This window comes from Anas acuta, chromosome 3 (assembly GCF_963932015.1).
Source record: "Anas acuta chromosome 3, bAnaAcu1.1, whole genome shotgun sequence".
Classification (NCBI taxonomy): Eukaryota; Metazoa; Chordata; class Aves; order Anseriformes; family Anatidae; genus Anas; species Anas acuta.
This window is the reverse complement of record NC_088981.1, coordinates 30,427,998-30,451,415: the sequence shown is the minus strand read 5'-3', so window position 1 is coordinate 30,451,415 and position 23,418 is coordinate 30,427,998. Positions and strand designations below refer to the sequence as shown.

Sequence of the window (23,418 nt, the reverse complement as noted above, 5' to 3'; positions counted from 1 at the left end):
ATTAAGTGATAATGCACATTTTGCTCAGGTCCCAAAGTAGGTAGTTTAGAAATTGATATTACAGACTGAGAGATAATGACATGGAATGAGAATTTCTTCAATATAAACACCTCACTCACCTCCAACAAGCATTTTCTCATCATTTGAAAGTCTATATGCTGTACAGATATTGCCACTGCCAGAGTCACAATGAAATAGAAAAACGAGGATAAAAAGATATGCTGAGGGCAGCACCATGCAGGTTGTGGTGTCCTCAGACCTTAATGATGTCTCACCCTGTCGGTGACAGAAGACCTTTCCTGCTGTGACGAATGGTATTTACAAACAGGAAATGAACTCGGCAGGGACTAACTTATCCCTTTACTTCAGAGAGCACCCTCTTATTTTTTCAGCTGTCAGTTTAGGAAGGAAGGATTGAGGGCCAAGGATATGCCTGGAAGAAGATAGGATGCTGCCACCACACCTGATGTATACTGCTGACTACTACTAACAGGTTGGATCTCTTCATCACTGTCCTGCTAGAGCTCAGGTGGCTCTCTTATGTCACTTTTCAGTGACTGCTCCAATTTACTCTTTTTCCCACTTTCTTCTTCTCTGAATCACTTTGTTTATTCTCACTTTAGTTTCTCTCAGCATCTTTGTGAAGCTTTCTTCTCTCATTTCTTTCTGTCTTTTCTTCTATATATGCACTTCCCTATCTGCCTTGCTTTTCTTCATTTCTTTTCATGCCTCTTTCTCGTGTCTCACAGCTGTTCTTCTTTGTCATCCTTTCCATTTTCCATTTTCCCATTTTTTTTTTTCCCTTACCTTTTAAGATATGGCACTTTGGATAGAAGAAAGATGCAAAAAAAAGCTGCCTTCTTAAATTGCAGTGATGATGCCATTAAGACCATGGAAGCCCATAATCCAGGAGTTGTTCTCTGTTCCAAATCTGTAGGCACTGAAAGCCAAAGGTTCAAACAAGTTTAAGAACTGCCTTCACACAGAAGTTAGACATGGCTAACTCCATCCCCAGAGATGTCTTTTTTTCTGAGAGTCACACCTGTGAAAGTGATTTTATGGTTGACATTAAAATAATTAATGAAACATTTGACACACTTTAACATTTGACAGTGTAAGTTAGCAACACAAAACTGTGCTAAAGAAATGGCATGCTGCTGTGCTAGAAATAATATGTTCTGTGATGGAGAGCACTCCATAGCGAGGCTACTTTTCATCATTAGCTGTTGAAGTCATTGCTGCAACACAGTGACTATCCCTTCGAGATGCTGTCAGTAATATTCTAAATCATCTAGGATTTGTACTCAACCAGCCAAAGTTGTGTATGATCAAAGTATCATGCTGCAGACCAGAGGTATGCATCTAAGCCCCTCTCCCAGTCTGTACCTACAGTAGCTCCCACCAGTGCACCCAGGAAGGGGCAGCAGGGGTGGCTGCACCCTGGGTTGACCAAGGTCTGCTAGCAGCACCAGATCCAGGACCAGACTGGTGTCCCAGCTGTCTCTGCCTGAGACCCAGGGGTCTCCAGCTTCCAAACTTGGCCACACCTACACAGAGGATGCTGCATACCTCTCCCAAATTCAGGATCACAGAGTTCATGTTCACCTGCTATTAGCTGAAAAACTTTCTGAGGACATCGACTGCAATTACATATGCATGAAAGTAAGGTCATAATAACATGCAGTGTACATTTAAGCATCTCTCAAACTCTTTGGCAAATGAAATAATTGTCCTTGCAGAGGACATCTAATAATCCCTGCAGGCCACAGCTGGAGAACTGCCAGGTTGCTGCACCAAGGACAGGGCGACTGTAGTTTGTTCAACAAACCTGAAAAAAAAAAGTCAAGGGAACCTTTGTTGTTGCAGAGAAAGTGCTTATTGTAATAATAATAGTTACAAAGGGGAGCCTGAATGCATTCTGAGAACACCTTCATGATAACATACAGGGGAAAAGAAAAAAAAAAAATCTTGTGAAAAAAAAAAAAAGATGGAGAAACCTTAGAATGAAAATGTATAAGCTGGGGGTTTATGTAAATTGTTTGCTGTTTATTCTTTTATTCTTTTTTCTTTTTTTTTTCTTTTGTCTGTTTGCTTGTTTGCTGAACATGCAATCAGTGCTTAAGATCCACCAATGACAATTTTCCCAAGCCATCTTATAACAAGATAATAAACAAACAGTAGATTTCTCTAATTACACTTTACACTTAAAAGCAGTGTTAACATAATTCTGTTCATTCTGGAAATAAGCCTTTTTTTCCCCTACTATCTGAAGTACCAAAAAATAATTGATTAGTAGTGGACCATAGTAGCACTGAAGATCAATTATTCAGTCCAGAGGTCACTGGTTTATCTAAGCACTGGAAAACTAGGTATAGTTTATAATTTATTTTAGCAGTTAAAAAGGCAGCATTTTCCTAAACATTCCACAGCTCTAATTAATCTTTGATAGTCTTCAAAAAATCATAGGAACATCTGTAAATGTTTCAGTGCTGCAAAAGCTAATATGCTCACTCAGATCATGAGATCTTTAAAACTCACTGCAAGATTAATATCATATTTTAACATAAGGTAGCTCTAGTAGAAGTGTTCCACCTCCCTTATGTGCCAAGCCTGGCAGCTGTGCCAGGCTTTGTGCCTTTTAAACCAGCTGTGTCTTCCCTGAATTGTCTTAATATAAGTTCTGTTTAAAGAGATATTAATCAGACAGGCTCGACTGCTGGGACTTAATGTTTTCACTACCTACTTTTTTATCTAGCCTTATAAACTTTATATTGAGATATAAATTAAGACTTCAAGTGCTCCTATTTGCTTCTCCGACTCCTTGCCTGAGGCTTCCTTTAATCTAAGCTGTCTGTTGAGCTATACAAATGATGCATGTGAGAATGCTATCAGCTTTGTTATGATGTTTATTTCTTCCTGTTAATGAAAAGATTTCCATTTTTTATGCAGATTTCTGGTGGTTTAAGAAAATGCCATGTATGTATTGCTTTAATGTTCACTATGATGGAAAGGTTTTTTATTAAAACAATATTTTTCTCTAGTTTCAAGATTGGCACTTGCATCCTCTAATTCTGACAGTTTACATTATTTCTCTGCATAATAGGATCGAAGCAGTGGAAGATTAACAGGAGGCAATCTAATTTAATGGTTGCAATTATAGTTGATGAAGGAATGTGTTAATCAGGAAAAATATAACTCTGATGACTTCCTCTTAAAAAAAAAAAAAAAAAAAAAAAAAAAAAGGAAAAGGAAAAGGAGAAATTTGAAAAATTTGTGCTGGGTGAGTTTGCCAATCTCTACACCCACATTTATTCCAGAATCATATTTTAACATAGATATTCTGGTGCAAAAGCGTGTGCTAACATACATGGGCTGTGTCAGCCTGATTGCACAGCCAACACAAAACACTGAGGATTTACTCAAACTTCTTCACTAAGATCTAGTAACTGATGGAAGAATACTTTACTTACCAAATTATCTGCTTAGGAAGGCCTCACACTTGAGTAGTGGATATGATCTGTGGAAACACTTCTCCATCTCAACATCACTTGCCCCTTTGGTGTTTGTACATACATAGCAAGTTGAGAAAACTGTACAAGAATATTGTTGGCCATTATTTCCTAAACAGATAGAAAATGCAATCTGCCAAGTGCTTTAATACATAATGTAGCAGGTAGCTGCGTATGATGACCTCAGGGAACAGCCATCCCTCAGGTGCCTTAATGGACCAGTGCCCGGTGGACTAGCAGCTCCCAGCCTCATGTGAGACAGCAGCCTTCATCTTCCAGGGCTGTGGCTGTGAATATGAAGCGATCCTCAGCTGCAGAGCACAACATGCTTTCCCCACCCCCAGCAAAAATAAATCTTCATTGCATATTCAGATAAATCTACACAAAGTCAATCTATCAAAATAATAATAATATTAATAATAATAAAAATCCATTTATTTCTCAAGGGAAATTTCAGTGAGTGACACAAGAGAAAGAGAAATGTGTACCATAAACAAAATGAAGACCACACATAAATATTTGCTCTAGAAATGCATATTTTTGATTATTGATTTTCTGACTATTAAAACTTGTTTTCCATGTGCTATGTGTACCCTGCTACGCACTTTCAGTGAATTACAACTCCAGGGGATTCCTGCCGGCTAACAGTCTTCAACTCTTTCAAGCATGAAGAGCATCCCTTTCCAGCACCTCTCCAAGCTTCAGGAGCAAGACTTTGGGTTCTCCAGTTGCCATCTGGTGGGCAAGAGGAAGGAGCAGGGACATGCAGAAAGCACAAAAGCATTGCTGCAGCATTTTCTCTCTCTAACAGCCACATGGAGTAGTGAGTTCATAGGATTAATGGTAAGGGCTCCAGAAGAAGGAGAAAATCAGTCTAGAGAATTATTGTTATGAAAAAAAAAAATTTCATCCCACCTTTTCTAGCACCTTAGCTTGGAACTAATACTGCCTCTCAGAGGCCTGAAGACCAGACTTCACTTTAACCTCAGCTTTTTGCCGGGACCGTATCTCTTTTTGCCCAAATCCAAGAAGCATCTCATTAAGAAGATATTATCTTTTGAAGGACATGGAAGTAATGAGATTAATGCTGCAAACACAGTGAATAACCACTAATTTTAGAAGTGCTGAGTATCCTCTGAGGCAGAACTTTGGCTGTTTATTATTTGCTCTGCTACAGAAATGTTTCTGTCAGCTGGAGAAACTGAACAAGGACTTGTGCTTCAAGTGACCAACCAGCTATTGCTAACAGACAAGATACAATGAAATGCTCACAGATTGAAGATTTTTATTCAGTGATTTAGTCATTATTTAGTGAATAGTTATGAATAGCAACTATCTTTATATGCTTCATGCTCAGTGCACAAACAAACAAGCTAAATACACTGGATAATATATTCATAACAAATGACTCCCACAACTCCTATGTTACCTATTTTTAAGCCTGATCATTTTACCATATCATAGAAGGGAAGTCCTTGAATATAAATGAGTAAGGCTTCAGCAGATGTGAGCCTGCATTAACAACAGTATCCATGTTTTTTTGTTTGTTTGTTTTGTTTTGTTTTGTTTTGTTTTGTTTTTTTCAATTTGCAGCTCTTCAGTTCTCCCAAAAGAGAACAACAAGCCAGATCCAATTTTCTGAGCTCAAGCACTTTTGGAAACAACAAGTTATTTCTTTCAGCATATAGCTAGGTTCTTGACCTGGAAGAAAATAAATAAGAAATACATTCCAAATTTAGGCATAGAAATAAATAAAGTGGAATCTGAGGCAAAATTTCCTTCAGCCTTTGGGTTTTGAAACATGTAATCATTAGTCTTTTCACACACAAGCAACATGTACATATGATTTATTATCATTGGTGGGGAATTCATCATCCTCCTATCTGTCCTGGGGAATTCATCATCCTCCTATCTGTCCTCCTCCCTAGAGGTTCTCTAATTTTGAAATGTTCTCCTAATGCTCCCCTTTTTGTGCTTGGCTCACAGTCTTCAGTGTTCACATAACATTTTTTTCTGAGTTTAGGTCTTAATTGATAAAATTTGATAAAATTCACTCTTAGAGCAGTTCATGCCATGGATCCTTGGAGCCTGAAATATTTCTTGTACCTTTAGGACATCTCATTGAAAAGCAGACTTTGCAAATCCATTGTAATATAGTACCCATTTTCCCCTGTTCTCCAAGGAAGGTTGTTATTGTCCTTTCCAATTGGACTGGAAATTAAAGTTTGAATACTAATTTATTAGAGGTACTGATCCATATTCATCCAAGATACAGAATAAATAGCAAAATAATTCAATCAAAAATGTTTTGTTTTTTTTTTTTTTTTATTTCAAACTCAGTTAAGAACCTGACATTTAAGAAAAGATGGGCTGTGCATAGCTCATTTTTTCATACATAGAATATTTTCTGCTTAAAAATTTACAAGACTAAGTCAAGAAACTGTTACCCCATGAGCAACTTTATGTTTGAGAATTCTTGATTTTTTTATGAGTAAAAGAAGAAAAAATGATTTTTTATTTTTTTTTTTGGCGGGGGAAGGGGGAAAATACTGATTATTTGAATTAAAATGCACCTTTTGCACCTTTCAAATACATAAAGAAAAAAAAAGGGGGGGGATGTAACTTGTGAGTTGAAAGATAGTGGCACATCCTAATATGAATAATGACATGAAAAAGAAAGAAAAAAAAAGTAAAGAAATGGAAATGAAAGAAATGAACAGAAGATATAAATGTAAAGAGCCATTTGGAACTTTAAAATGAGCTCACTGGAAACAGAAATGGAAAAACCATTGGACTGGAACATTGAATGACAGGGATGGAGGAGGAAAGTGTGGAGGAAACCTTCCCTCAGTACGCACACAATTGAAGTGGTTTCAGAAACACTTAAGCAAGAGGATATTAGTTGGCTCAACTCAGGAATTATTTTGAGGTACTAAGGAGAACAGAAGAGATGATTATAAAATGGTTGAGCTTTGTGGATATTTAAAAGGTTTCCAGTACCGTAATACACGACAGGAAAATCTACTGCTATTATGCTAAACAGATTTACATCCACTCTCCACATAGTAAGAGGAAATTTTTCAACAGCTAATGTGGATGGCAAGGGAAGGGACTTGGGGTGGGTACAAAAGCCTGTTCAAGAAAAATGACAGAATTGGGTATTTTACCAAGATGTTAGTTGTGCAATTAGAATTGAACAAAATCCAACACAGCTTTCCAAAATTACAAGTTTGAGGGACGGGTTAGACAAGGGGACAGAAATAAAACAAAAACAAACAAACAAACAAAAAAGGTAGAAAAAGAATAAGACCATGTCCAAAAGAGCTTAAGAAGGATAAAAAATGCTTTTCTACCTCAGAATCTCTTAACATAGTTGCTTCTGCTTTCCAAGTCATCCCTGATGGAGCCTGGCTACAGACCCATCCATCTCTGTAAAAGCAGAAACTGAGTGGGACATTTCCCACCTGGCCTCCTCTCCATCCTCTCACACCTTGTTCTCTCCTCAGCATGGCTGGCCACAGCTCTGGTCCCTCTGGGACACCAGGCCTGATGGACCTAACCCAGGGCCAGATGAGCTCCAGAAAACAAGAACAAGTGACAAGTAACTGGTTGAACCAAATCCAGTAGGTGTCAAGTTTTTTTCTGGAATTCTAGAGAGAGACATAACAAATATGCAGCCACAGAAATTAAGTTTTCAGTTTAGGTAGTATTTAACTGGCAGAAATTTAGACAGTAAGATTAATAAGGCCATACCTAAAGTTAAAGCTATTTTATGTCATATTTGCATTTACAATGTTAGGCTATTTAATCTCTAACTTATTTTAACTTCCTAACTGTTAACATATTCTAAAATTTCTAGGCAATATATAAAACAATAATACCTATAGATGTGCTTGCTGAAGTGTAAAAGAGTCAGAGCTGGGCTTAAGAAGCCCAGGCAGGACCCACACTCATGTATCCTGCTGGGATCCTTCTTCCCCTGTGCCACCTCCCATCCTTGGGGCCAACAGTGCCCTCAGAAAAAGATGATGTTCTGATTTAGCTCTTACAGACACACTTCCTTGGGGAATTTTTTGATCACATCATGAAAAAATGGGGAACCCCTGTAGGAAGAACTGGGATGTGAGGAAAGATTAATGCTTCTTTGCAATTCTGGGTATCTGCAGGAGACATCTCTAAAATTACCTTATCTTTAAATGCTGTATTAGAAGCATTCAGATCAGCAAAGATCAGGAGCAATTTAACTCCTAGACTTCATTACTGATAATCAGATGAAGCAGAATCTGCAGCCCAGAAAAGAAAAAAATGCAGTGAAGGCACTAGAGCATCAATCTCTGTACCCTTCCTGCAACTGGTTGGCCTCACTTTACTTGGTTCCACCTTTGCCTTCCCATACTGATCATGGGGACATGGGAACCATGGGAGCTGCACCACCTCTCTGTGACAGGAACAGCCCTTTCCTATCCTCCTTGCTGGTGATGATCCTCCCTTACAGGGACCCTTCCTATCCTCCTTGATAGTGGTGGTCCTCCCTCCCAAGGCCCTACAAACATCCCAGCAATGCTGCTACAGCCAGAAAAGAAAGGCCAGATCTCCAGACCAAATGAGATCAGGTCATCTTGGCAACAGGGAGAGGGTCATGAGAATGCTATCCCGTCCACATCACAAATGAACCTGAGTGATTTTTTTGCCCAGAAAGATTTAAATCTCATGAAACTTGCTGGTTTTGTTTGTTCACTTTTTGTTGTTGTTGTTGTTTTTGGTAAGAGGTGTCATGAAAAATTGAAATGCTGTTGCTGATCACTTCTCTGTCCTCAGGATTTTTTCCTGTTTTTCTGTTTGTTTTGTAGATATGTTTTTTTTTTATTTTTTTTTTTTTGGTTAGGAAATTCATTGCAACCTATTTATTTGCCCTTAAAAATAAAATTGAGGAGCTGTCCAGCTGAATTAGTACAATAGCCAATCAGTATGAAGATTTTACATGAATTGGCAATCTCAGAAAATTTTAGAATTTTTTTGTTTTTTGTTTGGTCTTCTGGCTAACCTACTCTGTAAGTTTTGTGTTTTACTAACTAGAGTTTAAGTCTTATTTTCAGGGCCCAGCTGAAATTGTTAACATTTAAAAATCTCAAGTACTAACTAACTTATTATCAAAGTTGAATGGACAAAGTTCTTAGATAAGTTCTGTTAAACAATTTTTAACATTAAAATACAATTCCTTATACATCAGAAATGCTATCTTCAGTACAGCAACACCCCAACACCCAATACAACAGTTAGGGATTTAACTAACATGCCAGAATAATATACAAGCTCTTGTGATATCAAGAATTATCCAAGCAAAAACTACATATTTTTAATTATACCTTTTTTTCCCCTTCTTACATTGCATACATCAGCTGAGTCTACATGGCTTTATGGCTTGACCATTCACTTACAAAACTTTAACAAACTGTACTAGTATGTACATACAGGAAAAGCTAAAAAACAGCAATCTGAAACTTAAAGGTGTTTTTCAATTATCCTTTTTTTTTTTTTTTTTTTCAAACCAAGGATACCGAGGCCAGATCAAAAGTTTGTTTGATTTTGGTTCCATTCTGAGCCTTACACTAAGGTCAAATTCCTTCTTTAAAATGCTTTAATATAGGATTATTTTTTTCCATTTGCAGTATTAGAAATAGTATGACATGTAAGAGCTACTGAATACTCTTTTTATTGTCATCATTTTTTTATATTTTTGTTAAACACCCATACCAAAGCCTTTACAGGATTAGGTAAAATCACTAAGAAATTAGCAGGAAAATCTTAATAGACCATTTTCATATCTGAAAAGGATTTTTGCTTTTATTTAATTTTGAACAAGCTCAGCTTGCTAATTGTTTAAATTATTGCAATTTTCCAGTTGTTACCAGAGTTAAATAGGAAAACCAGAAGTATTCTTTCAGGTTTTTACTTAAAGTGTACCATTTGTTCACCCTTATGATGCATAAATGTTGCCTCTAACAGGTCAAACTACTGTAGATATTTAAAAACACACAGTATTGGCCTAACTAGAGAATATAATGGAAGAATTTCCCAATAACTTCAGCACCTGCAGACCTGGGTCAATGCCAAGTGCTTTAGAAATTCTTTCTTTCACAACTCACCCTTCTAATAATTAATGTTTGTTACATTGGTACTCATAGCTCACCATGAAAACCAGTATTTCTTCTACATATTCAACACAATAGCTTATTTCAACACATTTAAATTCAGTTTATTTGAAAGCATTTTCAAGTTCCTGTGTCTCCGACTCTTACTGGATTTATTTTCCACATAAACTACTGAATGGCATGACATCCACAGACTTGAAAACATGCTTGAGCCTCTTAAATCTAATGAAATGCTACCACCACTAGGCAAGATGTCTGTCACACATTATTCAGAGCAACAGACTGCATAAATCAGCCAGCTTCTGAGGATATCCACACCCAGATTATTTTTGCAGTCATACCTGAGCCTTCATGTTCTTGTTTAGGCAATTGTCAAAGCAAAAATCCTCTTGTAATTTTGGAATTCAAACAAATTTTCAAAAATATATATTCTGGTCTTAAATAAAATAAAATAAAATACTTTTATATGCTGTGGAAAGCACTGCTATTTTGCATAGCAGCAAAATATTATATTTCCTTTAAAACAGAAAGTCCAAAATCAAAATATCCATATTTTCTTGTTTCAAAAATTACATTTTTTACTTGAAAGGTGCTTTGAAGACTAATAGATATTTTTTTCATAATCCTTCATGGAAACAAAGTTTATTTACTGGTCAACTTTCTATTAATTTTCTTCCAGAGGTCCCCATGTCACAATTTGAAACAACAGAGGGTGCAGTGGATAGCAAATTGGGGTCCAGAAAGTGGGGTCCACCTGTGATAATAGTATCCAGGCTTTATTAGGTTTACCTAGGTTTACCAGTTCATGAGGCCTGGCCACTGCTAAACTTCTCATTTCATAGAATTATAGAATGTCTCAGGTTGGAAGGGAACTCAAAGACCATCTAGTTCCAACCCCCCTGTCTTAGGCAGGGATACCACCCACTAGATCAAGTTGCTCAGGGCTTGATCTAACCTGGTCTTGAACACCTCCCAGATAGGGCATCCGTAGCCTCTCTGGGCAACCTGTTTCAGTGTCTCACCACCCTTTTTCTCAAAGCAATATGAAGTAAAATATGTAAGGCAAAGTAAGTCCCATAAATGTAAGACAGAATAAGTCTGGTTCTTCAAGACAAGTCATGAAAGTTGTCAAACGTTTTTCACACCCTTGTTTTTTGTTTTCATTGATCTGCTGTTTCCAGATCAAAATATACAAATATTTTTGTATAAAATAGAAGAAAAAAAAAAAAAAAGAAAAAAAAGAGAAACGAAAAAAAGAATAAAGAAAAAAGAAAAAAGAGAAAAGAAAAAAAAAAAGAGCTTTTGTGAAGAATTAAAATATCATGTAACAATTCTCATAATAAAGCATTGCCTTCAATTACTATGCTGTTTCACACAATTGCACTGAAGTGCTAACAGTTTTGCTCAAACACTTGAAAAATATGATTACTGTTTTCTCATAAACCAGTCATTTGTTTCTCACATTAATATTAAGGACCTGAAATCCATCTTTTTTATTTTTTTTTTTTTCTTAATGATCAGATAATCAATGATTTCTGAGAAATCAGAAAACCTGAAAGAACTTTAAAAATTGAAGTGATATTAAAAAGGAAACATACTTTTTCCAGGTGTATTTTTTTTTTTTTTTGTTTCTTCTAAAAGTCAGGAAAAAATGATGGACAAATTTCACAAACCCTCAAAGTGCTATGCATGTACTTCTATATATAGTTTAATTTTATACAGATCTACAGAACCTTCTGGCAAGCCTTTGTGAGACACCTCTTTTTTCTTCTTTTTTTTTTTTTTTTTCCTGCTTATGTTTTCAGTTATTATTGATAACCACAGATGTTTCCAAGACCAATTCAGTAAGTAAAGCTTTCTTACTGTAACAATCCAGAACAATCATGGTACAATATATCCTTCCTGTATACTACGGGAAATATATTTCGCGCTAATGACAAGGAAGAGAAGCAAATGCAGGCAAAAATCTATTTTTTTTCCTCAAGTAAGAACTAATATATTTAACACATTATGATAACTGAAAATGTCGGGGGGGGGGGGGGGAACAACAAAAAAAAACATTTATAATCCAGGAAAATGGCTTTAAAAAGACTCCAAACTGATACATCTATTTCTTTATCATGGTTTGTATTTGATTCCTATTAAATTTATGTAAAGTGGGAGAGGAGGTCATACGCCTAAATGATGATTTTGTATTATATGTCTTCCAGAGTTTCACAAGCTTCATGACTTTTTTTTTATTAGAATTGTGAAAAGATACCTAAATCCATTTGATGTTCTTTTTTATAAATTTTCTTCATAAATTGAAAGCTTACAAATTCCTCCCACCTCCTTCTTTGGGACTTTTGGTCTTTGAGCAAGATTTTGCTTTCACTGTCAGAGATCTGATGGAAGCCAAACTCTCATTAAAAGTTGGAAAAATTCTGTGAATTAGTGAAATATCATTTTTATAAGAGGCAAAGGAGGATCTTGCACATTTTTCAGTACTAGAGGGGTGTGGCTGGGACAGAAGTCAAATGTGCTTAGAAAAAGGGTGATTAGTTTAAAGTAAGGGAAGAAGAGAAAAAAGAAGTCTTTGTTATTAAAAAAGATAAATAGTATATAGAAGAATTAAACTGGACAGGTTGAATAACTTCCCAATAAAAAGTGCAGAAAACTGTAATTGCTATTCTAGGACTTTAGAAAAGTTAGAAAAACATGACAAAAAGTAATGAATCTGTCTGGGTGGGAAATTCTTAATTTCCCTTCCAACATTATGATTTATGATGTTTATAATCATAAAATTACATTTATCTTACAAGCTTTACTATGTCTCATTCATTCAGCCTATGGTATTTGTGACTTTTTGACTTCTTCCAACAAACATCTCGAACTTCCCAGATATTCCAATGAGCTGTTACATGTTTAGAAGTTCATAATTCACAACATTTCCTTCCCTTGTTCATCTATGATAACATATTTATCTGTTTGAGCCAACCCCTTTCTGTCTTAGGACCTACCACATACTTAGTTGTGCTTACATTCCACACAAGCATGTCTTCCCTTCACTCATACTGTTGAAAATCACTTGCATCAAAAATAAAATCCAATGTAACTGTAAAATGGAAGCCACAGAATTTGCTTTACTCTAAATAGGTTTTTTCATCCATCCATCTGGGGGTCCCTGGACAAATCTCTGGACTAATCCTAAGGGGTCTGTGAAAGACAATAAAAGCAAACAAGCCTATCTTTTGACAGTACACCTGAACTCGCTCTTAAGAGCTCTACAAGGAATGCTTCAGGGGACTTGCAAATTGAAGGTGTTTGCTCTAGGGTAATGCACCTGTAATTTTAAATTTCTTATGTGAATACTTCAGCGTGACTTTTACATTTTAAAACCTGACAGCATCTCATAACTCAGCAGGAGGAAGCCAATTATGAGACACCAGTAGGGAAATGGATGAGAAATGTTATCTTGCAACCTGGATCATGACTGGATGAAGGCCTCATTTCACACCAGAAGTTCTGTTTTATGTCAGAAGATGGTTGGAAAATCCTTTTTCAATGGTCCAAGACATTAATTCTCAGCCTGAATTATATCAGAATTGTAGCATTTTAAAACAATACTTTTATGACAAACTGAATTTCAAAAAAGGGAGGCAACATTTGTGTAGGTGTTTATAGCAGATATATATGAACCTATAAAGTGATTCATGTGGTGAAGTATATCTCATGTAACTATCCCTGCTGATAGCCAGGCACCCAGCCCCAGCAAGTTTTCTTGACTTTTTTGTGTCACAAAGGGAAAATCGCAGCAGTAGGGTGAGGATGGCTCACCCTCAGGAAATACTTTGATGCCCACCCCAGGGTGACCCAGATGGCTGGTTTCCTTGGCTTGGCCAGATGAGATGCTTGATTTTCAAGTAGCTGAAGGTAGCTGAGGTGGAGGCCTCCCATGGCCCCAAGAAAATATGACTCTACAGACAAAGAAATGCCTGAAACAGCCCCATAAAACAACCTGTGTATCACTATTTTTTATGGGTATAGATATCTATTTCTACAGGTTTTCAGTCCCATTCATGGAAAAAAAAGAGCCTAAATCATTTTCTGAAACGTCTGTGTACTGGGTTCATTGAAACTTTCAAGAACACACAATGCAACAAGATCTTTACTTTTGCTGAGCTAAGCATTAGTAATTTATATGTTCTGGAGCGATGGAGTGATTTAATCTTTAAGAACTTAAATTGGAGGGTGAACTGTAAAGTTTCCACGTAGTTTTTGAAGGCATAACTAACCACCATAACAGTTCTTTAGGAAAAAACATTCTTTCTTTGAAATGTATTCTTAAAATATGCTGCCATCTCCGAGTCACAATTAAGAATTTTTAAGTACGCCAATTAGAATGTGTTTTGTTCTTAAGAGATTTTGATTGCACTTCTGAGCAAACTGATGTGGGAATCAAGTTGATTCTCAGAAGAGGCTCAAAATAATTCTTCAGATGTTTGAAAGCATAATCTAAATGGAGCTGTGTTTTCACGTGAGGTTTTGTTCCTTAATGTGTGGTGTATTAAGCAATATTGCTCAAAGCAATAGTCCAGAGTTTTAAGATGCACTGAGTACTTTGTTTAGCAGGTGGTAGCAAAAACACACCCAAACCACCACCAACAACAAAAAATATAAATTCTTTCTACAGAACAAACATCACCATAAAACATAGTTTTACTTTTCAGATAACAGCTTTTAACTGCTGGTATTTTTGCTTTAAATTGCAGATGAGCTTAGGCTTATGTGAATGTAGAGGTATTGTAAGGGTGGAAAAAATGGAAGGGCTGATATGATTTAAGCTTTTGCTTTAAGGATGGAGACAGGATCAAGATGGGGAGAAAGACGGGGGATCAAGATGGGCAGGAAGGTCTCAGCCCATCAGGCTGCCAGAGAGACTGGGAGTGCAGCAGGCATTATGATAGCTCTCTCCAGAGAGCACCAGTCTGAAAGGTGGCTCTAGAGTTGGCAGGTAGTAGGACCACCAGTTTGCCACTGACCAGGACTTCAAGGAACTCTGTGGATTATTTTTTTTCCCTCAAAGCATGAGGTATTTCCTAGGACTCTGCATTATGGGAAAAAATGCATGCAGCTTATGTACAAGGTGTAAGGAACATGGAAAAGATGTTAATAATGTCTACTGCATTGTATTCAAGTAGTAGGGTTATTTCTGAGGACACGGTTCTTTCCTTCTAGCACTTGTGAATAAAATTCACCACAGTGAACAGAATACCTGAAAGTGGGTACAGAATTATAGTACAATATAAAAGTCATGAGTCCCATAAAGATGTAAGAAATTTTACACTGACATAAAGTCCTTACAAGGCTATTCCCTTGTCCCACACTTTCTCCTTCGAAGTACAAAGGGTTTCACACTAGTAAAACACACACACAAGCCTATGCCCTTTACAGAATCTGTCTGAAAAACCCTATCTGTAGGCTAATTCTTACCAACAGTGAGTAACTTCACTTGTCCTAGCAGTCGCACTGACTCCTTGCTCTCATCGCTGTCTGCCTCCTCATCCTATGCATCTCCTCAGCCCTATGGCCCACATTGCTGCAGGAGAGTGATACCATATCAAAATGCAAAATGTTGGTCTCCACCTTGTTTACATCCATTCTTATTCAATCTCTTCAGAAAGTTCTTATAATTAATATCAAAAACAAAAAAAAAAGTATATTATCAAGCATTTTATATGTGTTTCTTCACTATACCCAGGTTTCTAACTTAACGCAATATACCTGAAAACGTAACACCTTATCCTCTGTAGGAGATCCAGAGGATTCTCCCCATTAAAAGTGTAACTGGCAATTAGGCTGCAGTGGAGTCCTGAAGGATTACAGAAGTAATTTTATTATCTCATGAAAATATTCAGTTGATACTTGCCTAATTTTATTTTTTTTAATTAAATTGTCATTGAAGATTACAAATGAATCTGAATATATTAGTTTGGTCCTAAATGGAGGAAACAGAGAAGATAGGCAATACTAACTGTCTTGTGTTGAGGATAAGTTTCTGAAATAAAACAGCCAGTACTGTGTCCCAGAGTGATTTAAAAAAAAAAAAAAAAGAGAGACAGCAAAACAAATAGAAGAATGCTACAGCCAAAACATCTGCTCCTATTCAGAGCTATGTTGTGCTAGTTTCAGCACAAAAATCTGTTAAAACAAGAGAAGAGGAGCCTATCTCATACTCTCAGTATGGGGAAATGGAACCCCAAACTCTCTGCAGTCTTAAGAGAAATCTCTTAGAATCCTTTTTCTTCTTTTCATATATTTTGCAATATCTGTTTTGCATAAATTGATTAGCATATATAACTTGAAATTATTTAATGCATTTGAAATAAATATTAGAACTACATACAAGCATGTTTTTAAATTAATCATGTAATTTAGTTAATGAATATCTGATATCATGGTAATATGAGCATTAAAAGAGCCTTAAGAGATATTATCCCACCTGTGGCAAAAACACATCCGTGTGGATATGTAATTACACTTTATTGAAGTAGCATATTTTTTCCTGCTCTGAAGAAATATACTCCGGTTCTACCCTAAATATGTTGTTTCAGTTAAAAATACACTGAGTTTACATTTCTGTTTGTCACAAATCATGAGTTGATGTTTCAGTTCTCTCATCAACTTTCAGATGATCTTTGCAAGGAATATAAACTTTGGGGGTTTTCTTCTGATACTACACTGTCTACATGTAATTAAAGATGTAATTTTACCTCATTATTCTGGAACTTAGGTTTTTGGAAACAGCTTCCCAGTTTTTATCCTTTTCCAGCTTATTCTCATAGGATTATAATCCATAGGTTTTACATAACTCTATTCAACAAACAACAACATTTAAAACAAAATAAAATAAAAATAAAAACATTAAAATCTGTACAATTAAGCTAGCTACTTACATGCAAATATGAACAGCACCCCACCACTTCACAATAGAAACAAGATCAGTGCCTCTATTCATCTCCTTTCAGTGCTTACTTGAGTAGGCTTTCAGTTAACGTATAGTTTTGTGTGAGGTGACCGATTTGTCCCTGTTAAGGTTTCTGTGGGTGAGTGACCATGTGGGGAGATGATGCGGTATATGGAGAATTTATTATAGCACTGAAGGAAAGATCAGCTGAAAGAAATGTGTCTTGTGCTAAGTTCTGCTAATGGCAAAAGACAGGATTATGTTTTAAATCTTGTGAGTTCTTCCACTGTGTGCCAGCTTCTGGGAATTATATCTCTTCGGTCTTGAATTTTCTTTCAGTGGCTCAGTTTCAGCATCGTGTTGGGACATCGTGGGGCCAGAAGTAATCTGAGGGGCAGGTTGTGCAGGGAAATGTGTGCTATCAGGGTTGGGGCCTGTTCAGGGTGAGAGGCCAGCTGTGCCAGACAGCCACCAGCAAGGCCTCCAACCAGGGAGGTTTTAGACCAAGCTAATGAATGGCAGCAGCTAAAGTTATTGCAGTGACCTTTTGGAGATGGCAATGGCCAAACGAGGGCTATATCTTGTTGACAGAACCATTTTGGGTCCGGAAGCAGTGAAGGGCCAGCCTAATTCAGACATGCAGGTATAATGCCTCCTGTTTGGACAAAGAGCACACCACCAGCTGCCACCCCCTCTAAGATTTACAGCATCTGCTCTATGGATTGTGGTGGTTTTACCATGCTAGGCAGCTAAACACCACAACCACTCTCTCACTCTCCCTCCTTAGATGAGGAGGGAAAGAAGAAAAGTAAAGAACAACTCACAGGTTGAGATAAGGATAATTTAATTAAAGGGGAAAAAATATTAAGCAAAGATTATTATTAACTAAACAATTTAAATAAAGAGGGAAAAAAAAGGAAAGGGGAAAAAGGAGGGGGGGGGAGGGGAATAAATAAATAAATAAAGGCTATGTAGAAGAGCAGAGGAAAGAAATTACTCTCTACTTCCCACAAATGAGTGATGCTTGACCACATCCTTGAAGCAGGGCCTCAACGCACGTAGCCAGTGTTCGGGAGGAGGACTGACATTTTCACAACGAGAGCCCACCCCTCCCCTCTTCTTCCTTTTTCCACCTTTTATTGCTGAGTGTGACATCATATGGTATGGAATATCCTTTTGGTTGGTTTAGGTCAGCTGCCCTGGTGATGTTTCTCTTCTCACTTTTTGCCCACCCCCTAGGAGGGTTAGAGAGAGGTCCGATGCTGTGCCAGCACTGCTCAGCAGCAGACACAACACTAGTGTGATACAACTGCTGTTCTAGCTACAAGTGCAGAGCACAGCACTATATGGGCTGCTGCAGGGAAAACATCCCAGCCAGACCCAGTACACAGATGTGTCCAGCCCAACCTGCAGTGAGGCAGAGTAGTCTCACAGACAGTGATGGAAGACAAAGCACCCATAAACACCTTCAAGAGCCCCAAACCCTTCCCAATGGAATAATGCATCCTCCCACACAATGAGAAACTATTTCATTTTATATTCTATAAATAGGTACAACTGAGCTGATTTGTCGATGTGAATATTTTAACTTTGCTCTAAGAGAAGGAAGTAAAAGGCCATTTGTTGCCCTTTATTATCAGCCATTTCAAAAGTACTGATCTTTACATGCATGAGCAGTTGCACTACAATTCTCCTTGCAGTCTGCAGATATAAGGGACACAGTGATCCATACCCACGTGCTGGATCAGCTTCATATTTAGTGCTTGCAGAGCTATGGGGCCTCAAAATCCTACTGATAAGGGTGATTTACTAAAAATGTGTAGACCTTTTATTTGCTTCACTGTTTCATAGCACTGACAGAAGGGCTGTCCTGAAAATTAAACTCAGTGGAACTATTTGCCTGAGCAAGGACTAGCTGTATGACCCATATTTCTTAGGACCAGAATGTGATTTTCTGCATCACAGTATTTAATGAAACTGTTTAACTGATTGTGAAGTGTGAATAGAGATAATAGACCTGTTCACATACTCACGCTAAAGTTCAGTTTCAATCCAAAGTTGACTCAAAACAGAGCCTGTCAGACAGTCTGTTCTCAAGCGATTTCCAGTAAAATCTCTGAATATTTCCAGTGGTTCTTGATCCTGTCCAGGAAATCCTGCAAGGACTGCTTCTCATGAGACTGAAGTGTCTCTTACATATACACAGTTCTTTTCGTTGCACTTGCCAAAATGCTGAACTACAGCTTTGTCAGAATTCTTACACTGTGAAAGAAAAGAGGAAATCTGAATGACTTTGAAAATGAACATGTGTTCTCTGGGACCTGCTAATTTGTCTGTAACATAGAATATTGTGAATTTCATTTTTTCATTGTTAATAATCAGATATATTTATGAATTCATTTCATCTTGTGAAAAATGTATTTCTTATTAAAAAGTACACCCTGAATAATTTAAGTGATCAAAGTCACACCACAGGATTAGAAAAAAACTTTTGACTTCAGTTTGGTTCATACAAGCTATGCAGTTCTGGTGAAGTTTGTTGTACCTTGAAGCATTTGAAAACAATGATTAAGAGGCAGATGTACCCATGTTTAAACTATTTCTGTGCTAAACTCTACTGATACTTTAGATAAAAGAGCTTTTTTTTTATTTATTTTTGGTATTAGTAAAAATAACTACAATATGAAGTGACCTGAAATTTACAAAACAGTGAACCAATGTGTATGGCAAAAAAAATCCACAATAATTTAATCAGCTCCAGTCATCTCTAGTTTCTTGAATGAGAAATACATTGTGGTCTCAGGCATGAATAAGGATTAGGGGAATTCTCATTTGATGTATATTGTTTCAGCCTGTCCTGATGAAAAAATTTATTTTCAATACAATTAATATTTTTTTCTTTTTAGGATTTTAATAGTCAATAACAATATACAACGTAAAGCATCTCTCTGAAAGAATGCTGTGGCACATTTTAATCCTGTAGTTCAACAGCAGTATAGCACACATGTTCAGGCAACAGCAACACATTAATAAATCCCATTAATTCCTTTCCCCCTGAGGTCTTTGCTGACTGTTTGACTGACAAAGTTCTGCTTTTATTAGTTATGACAGACCAGGCTTTGCATTTCATTTCTCTAGGGAGATGTCACACTGTTATTTTAAGGTGAATTGCTCAGTTCAAGTAACAAAACTGCCTCAAGGTCTCAAGACAGTTAACATGGCAGCTTTTTTAGTCAAACAGTTTCACACTTTCTCTGACAGCAGGCCTATATTGATTATGAGGGAAGCAAAAGAAAATGGGTGGGACAGACAAGGATTCTCCCAGGGTTTCAGTCCGAAAGGCCTGGAATAAAGCTGGGAGCGTGCTGCTTGCCTGGACTCCAAAACCACACACTTCAAAAAAGTGAATCACTTTTTTCTTTCTCTTTCCCTTTTAACTTGTTTATTTTTTCTTGATTTTACCACCATTTCTTTCCTCATGCACAGACATCCAGATTCTACAGTCCAACATGCCTGGGCAGTCCTCAAAGCTTGTGATGTTACTGCCCTGGCTTTTCTTCCCCTTTTGTTTTACATGTACACCTACAGGCTCACTCAGAGCTAAACCAGAATATGGAGTTGGAGAATAAAAAAAAAAAAAAAACAACCTTGTGTGATTCCGGTTTTCTGAAACTCCAGATGAAGAAGTATAGATTGTGCTTGAAATCTGGAAAATGGTGATTACCAAAAGCTGCTGTTGGACAGCTTGTTTGTTCTTGCTAAGGAGAAAGACATGGAAGTAAGATTGCCTTAGACATATAGAGTATATGTATAATGGCATAGCTCCCTTACATTCTGTGTCCTGCACTTAACTTTCCATCTGCTGTTGGTTTATCTTTGCAGAATGAGCAAGGATGCCATTGAGATCCCCACAATGACAACCACAATTCATACAGTGAAATTGGAAGGCAGTGAAATGCATGAGTAACTCAAATTGCTGCTACTATTGTACGTGACAATGGGCATACAACAACAGTTTATCAAAGCTGGAAACTTGTTCTTTTCCTTTTTTTTTTTTTTTGACTTTTCTTTTTTTAAAGACCTAATGAACTTCCACTCCTCTCTAGCACTGAATATTTGAAGCAATTTTTTGTTCTAGGAAACTTTCAGTATTCCTCTCTTCATCTTCACTATTGCTTTACTTTGCCCATGTAATAATTAATGTAATAGATTCACAGTCTATTTATTCACAATTTATATTCATTAATATATTAACCTACTGATCCTCTAGAACACCTTGACACAGTGTGTTATAGCTTTCCACAATTTAAAAGTGGACTATGCACATGTCCTTTCATAGTTCTGACAATTTCAAGGCATTGAAGGTACATTCTGCACCATGGGATCACTTCATACAGTCTTTTGATGAACTTTGTCATTGGCTTTTTTAAGTCTTTGTAATTTACATAAACCTTTCTCCCTCTAGCATCCATTATTTTCATATGCTGAAAACACTGCGGTAGATTAGAGATGGATGATTTTCTTTTAAAGAAACAGTGCTCTTTTATCTCTGAAGTACCGTAAATCTCTAGAAGTTCAGTCATTCTGTTTTTAAAGATCAATTTTATTGCTGAGATAAGCCTTAGCACTCTGCAGTTCTCAGGAGCAACAGCTCTGATTTTTCAAAACACAGATATAATGCTTTCTAATACCTTGCTTTTGAGGAGGTGAGGTGATTTCAATACTGATCATTCAATACACATTATTCCAATTTCAATAGAGATACACAGCATAAAAAGCAGTGTTGTAGTTTATTTATGGGACAGTAGGAATGAGGGTGACAATCACTGAGAAGAGTGATTTGAAATCATTGGCAGGAGCATGACACTGCTCTATCTCACTGGCAATCACAGTAGATTCATTCCATTCCACTGAGCTCCTCATGGCTCATCTGTGCCTGAGTTATTTCAGAAGTTCACTAAAATGTTAATTATGTTTTTTAATAGCTCTAGCTGCCTCCTGTATCATAAAGGTCTTTCAAAATGATAGTTAACAGTCACATCTTCTTATAGAAATACAGTCCAAGCCAGAAATAATAAAAAAGCTGCCCGAGCCCTGTGAATCCTCAAAGTTACTCACTCTTCTTCAAAAAATACTTCTAAATATGAAAATCCACTATTGGAAAGTTATTGGCAAAACCACAACAAATCAAGCTAGAGTTGAATTTAACTGGTATCTGTCCTGTGCTGACATGCTCCCCATTTCTCTCTACTCTCAGACATGCTTTCAGCAGTGTCACAAGGCTCGCACAGAAATATCTGTTTTGTTCTGCCCTATGCATAAAAAAAAGTTCCCTCAGAAGCACGTAAAGTGTAAAGGTGTAAGGTAGTCTCCAGACAAGTGGGCCAGAAGTAGGTAGTAAGGGTGTTTTCCTCTGATACCCTGTCCACCTCAGTGTTTTCTAGCTCCCCTTGCTTGCAATTGGGACTACCAGAATCCAGGACTCACCTATCAATCTATAAATAAGGGTTGCAAGAGGCAGGAGCTATGGGCTCTGTGTTGTCTTCCTCAAGCACTAGTGCAGCACAGCCACAGCACCTATTGCATCCCAAATCCTCTCAGGCAATAATAGTAGTGGTCCCACACTGCTGTGCACCAGCAGCATGCTCTGGTATACATGGGGACACTAAAACTCTGGTCCTCTGAGCTATGTCCCTCTGACTAGACCCACACAATGGAAAAATTTTAATGTCATCACTATGCTCAGTGCCATTGGGAGTACCTCGTCTTCACTTAGACTGATATGTTATGTCAAATTTCTCGTGGGTCTTGCCCTATTTGAAATAAGGGGAGACCCGAAGAAATTAATAGAGAGCAAAGAATTAGCCATCGGGAATGTAGTAGTAATGTGCTGCATCAGGGCTTGTCTTAGAGCTCAGATTGTGGTACGTCTGAGAGCAGAAAAATCCCATTCTTGCATGACCGAGGAGAATGTAATCAGCAGCAGCACTGGAAAAAATCTTGCTTAATTACATATTTACACAATAGAGAGAAATGGCATTGGAGTTGTTCCAGGCTTTTGGTTACATAATACATGTTTAACAAAACTGTCTAATTATAACTGCACGTATTTACTCAAGAGATAGAAAAGGCTTCAAAGGAGATTTTCCAACCTCCAGGAAAGTCTTTTTTCCAAAACAAGCTTAATCATTTACTATTACCCAGCAATCTATGACCTTAGAGTTTATAAATATACAAACTAAACATTATTTAATATTTAATATTATATAACACAGTTCTTCAAGTCTCTTAAATATCTGGTTTTAACTAATAATATCTCAGAATTCAAGATTGAGGATGACACTCCTCCTGGAAAAGACAAAAATAAACTGCAGAAACAAACACCAGTGCCTGAAAAGTTTCCTTTCTCAAAGGGCAACTTTGCAGAAGGCAGACTGACTGCCTGGAGCATCAAAACACCCACATGTGTTAACTTAGGGAGATGTGATGGCTTTTCATCCAGCAAAAGTTATTGGAAGAAGGTCCTGTTTAAAACAACAACAACAACAACAACAACAACAACAACAATAATAATAATAATAATAATAAACACATAAGCTGCTAACATTCTAACATAGGGCAGAGATGAATGGGAAGGATACATCCTGAAGATGAAAACAAACAAACAAACAAACAAAAAAAACAGCAGAAAACTCTGGTATGTTGTGAACAGCTGCAGTGCACGAGGACCTCACTCACCCCTTCTCCTTTTGACATCCCCGGGTCTCAGCCAGCAGGACCCAGCACCCGGGGTTACAGCATTCTTGGAAAG

General features: G+C 37.2%; 1 long non-coding RNA gene across 1 annotated transcript in view; it reads right to left on the bottom strand.

Annotated features, from left to right (window-relative positions):
• Nucleotides 1–752: 752 nt before the first annotated feature.
• LOC137853718 (uncharacterized) overlaps nt 753–23,418 on the bottom strand; it is a 39,630-nt gene continuing 16,964 nt past the window's right edge. The window contains exons 2-5 of the long non-coding RNA XR_011094677.1: nt 18,641–18,869; nt 16,414–16,513; nt 3,471–3,620; nt 753–1,828 (exon numbers count right to left, since the gene is read on the bottom strand). This is a non-coding gene — a long non-coding RNA (uncharacterized lncRNA). The remainder of the gene's footprint in view (nt 1,829–3,470; nt 3,621–16,413; nt 16,514–18,640; nt 18,870–23,418) is intronic.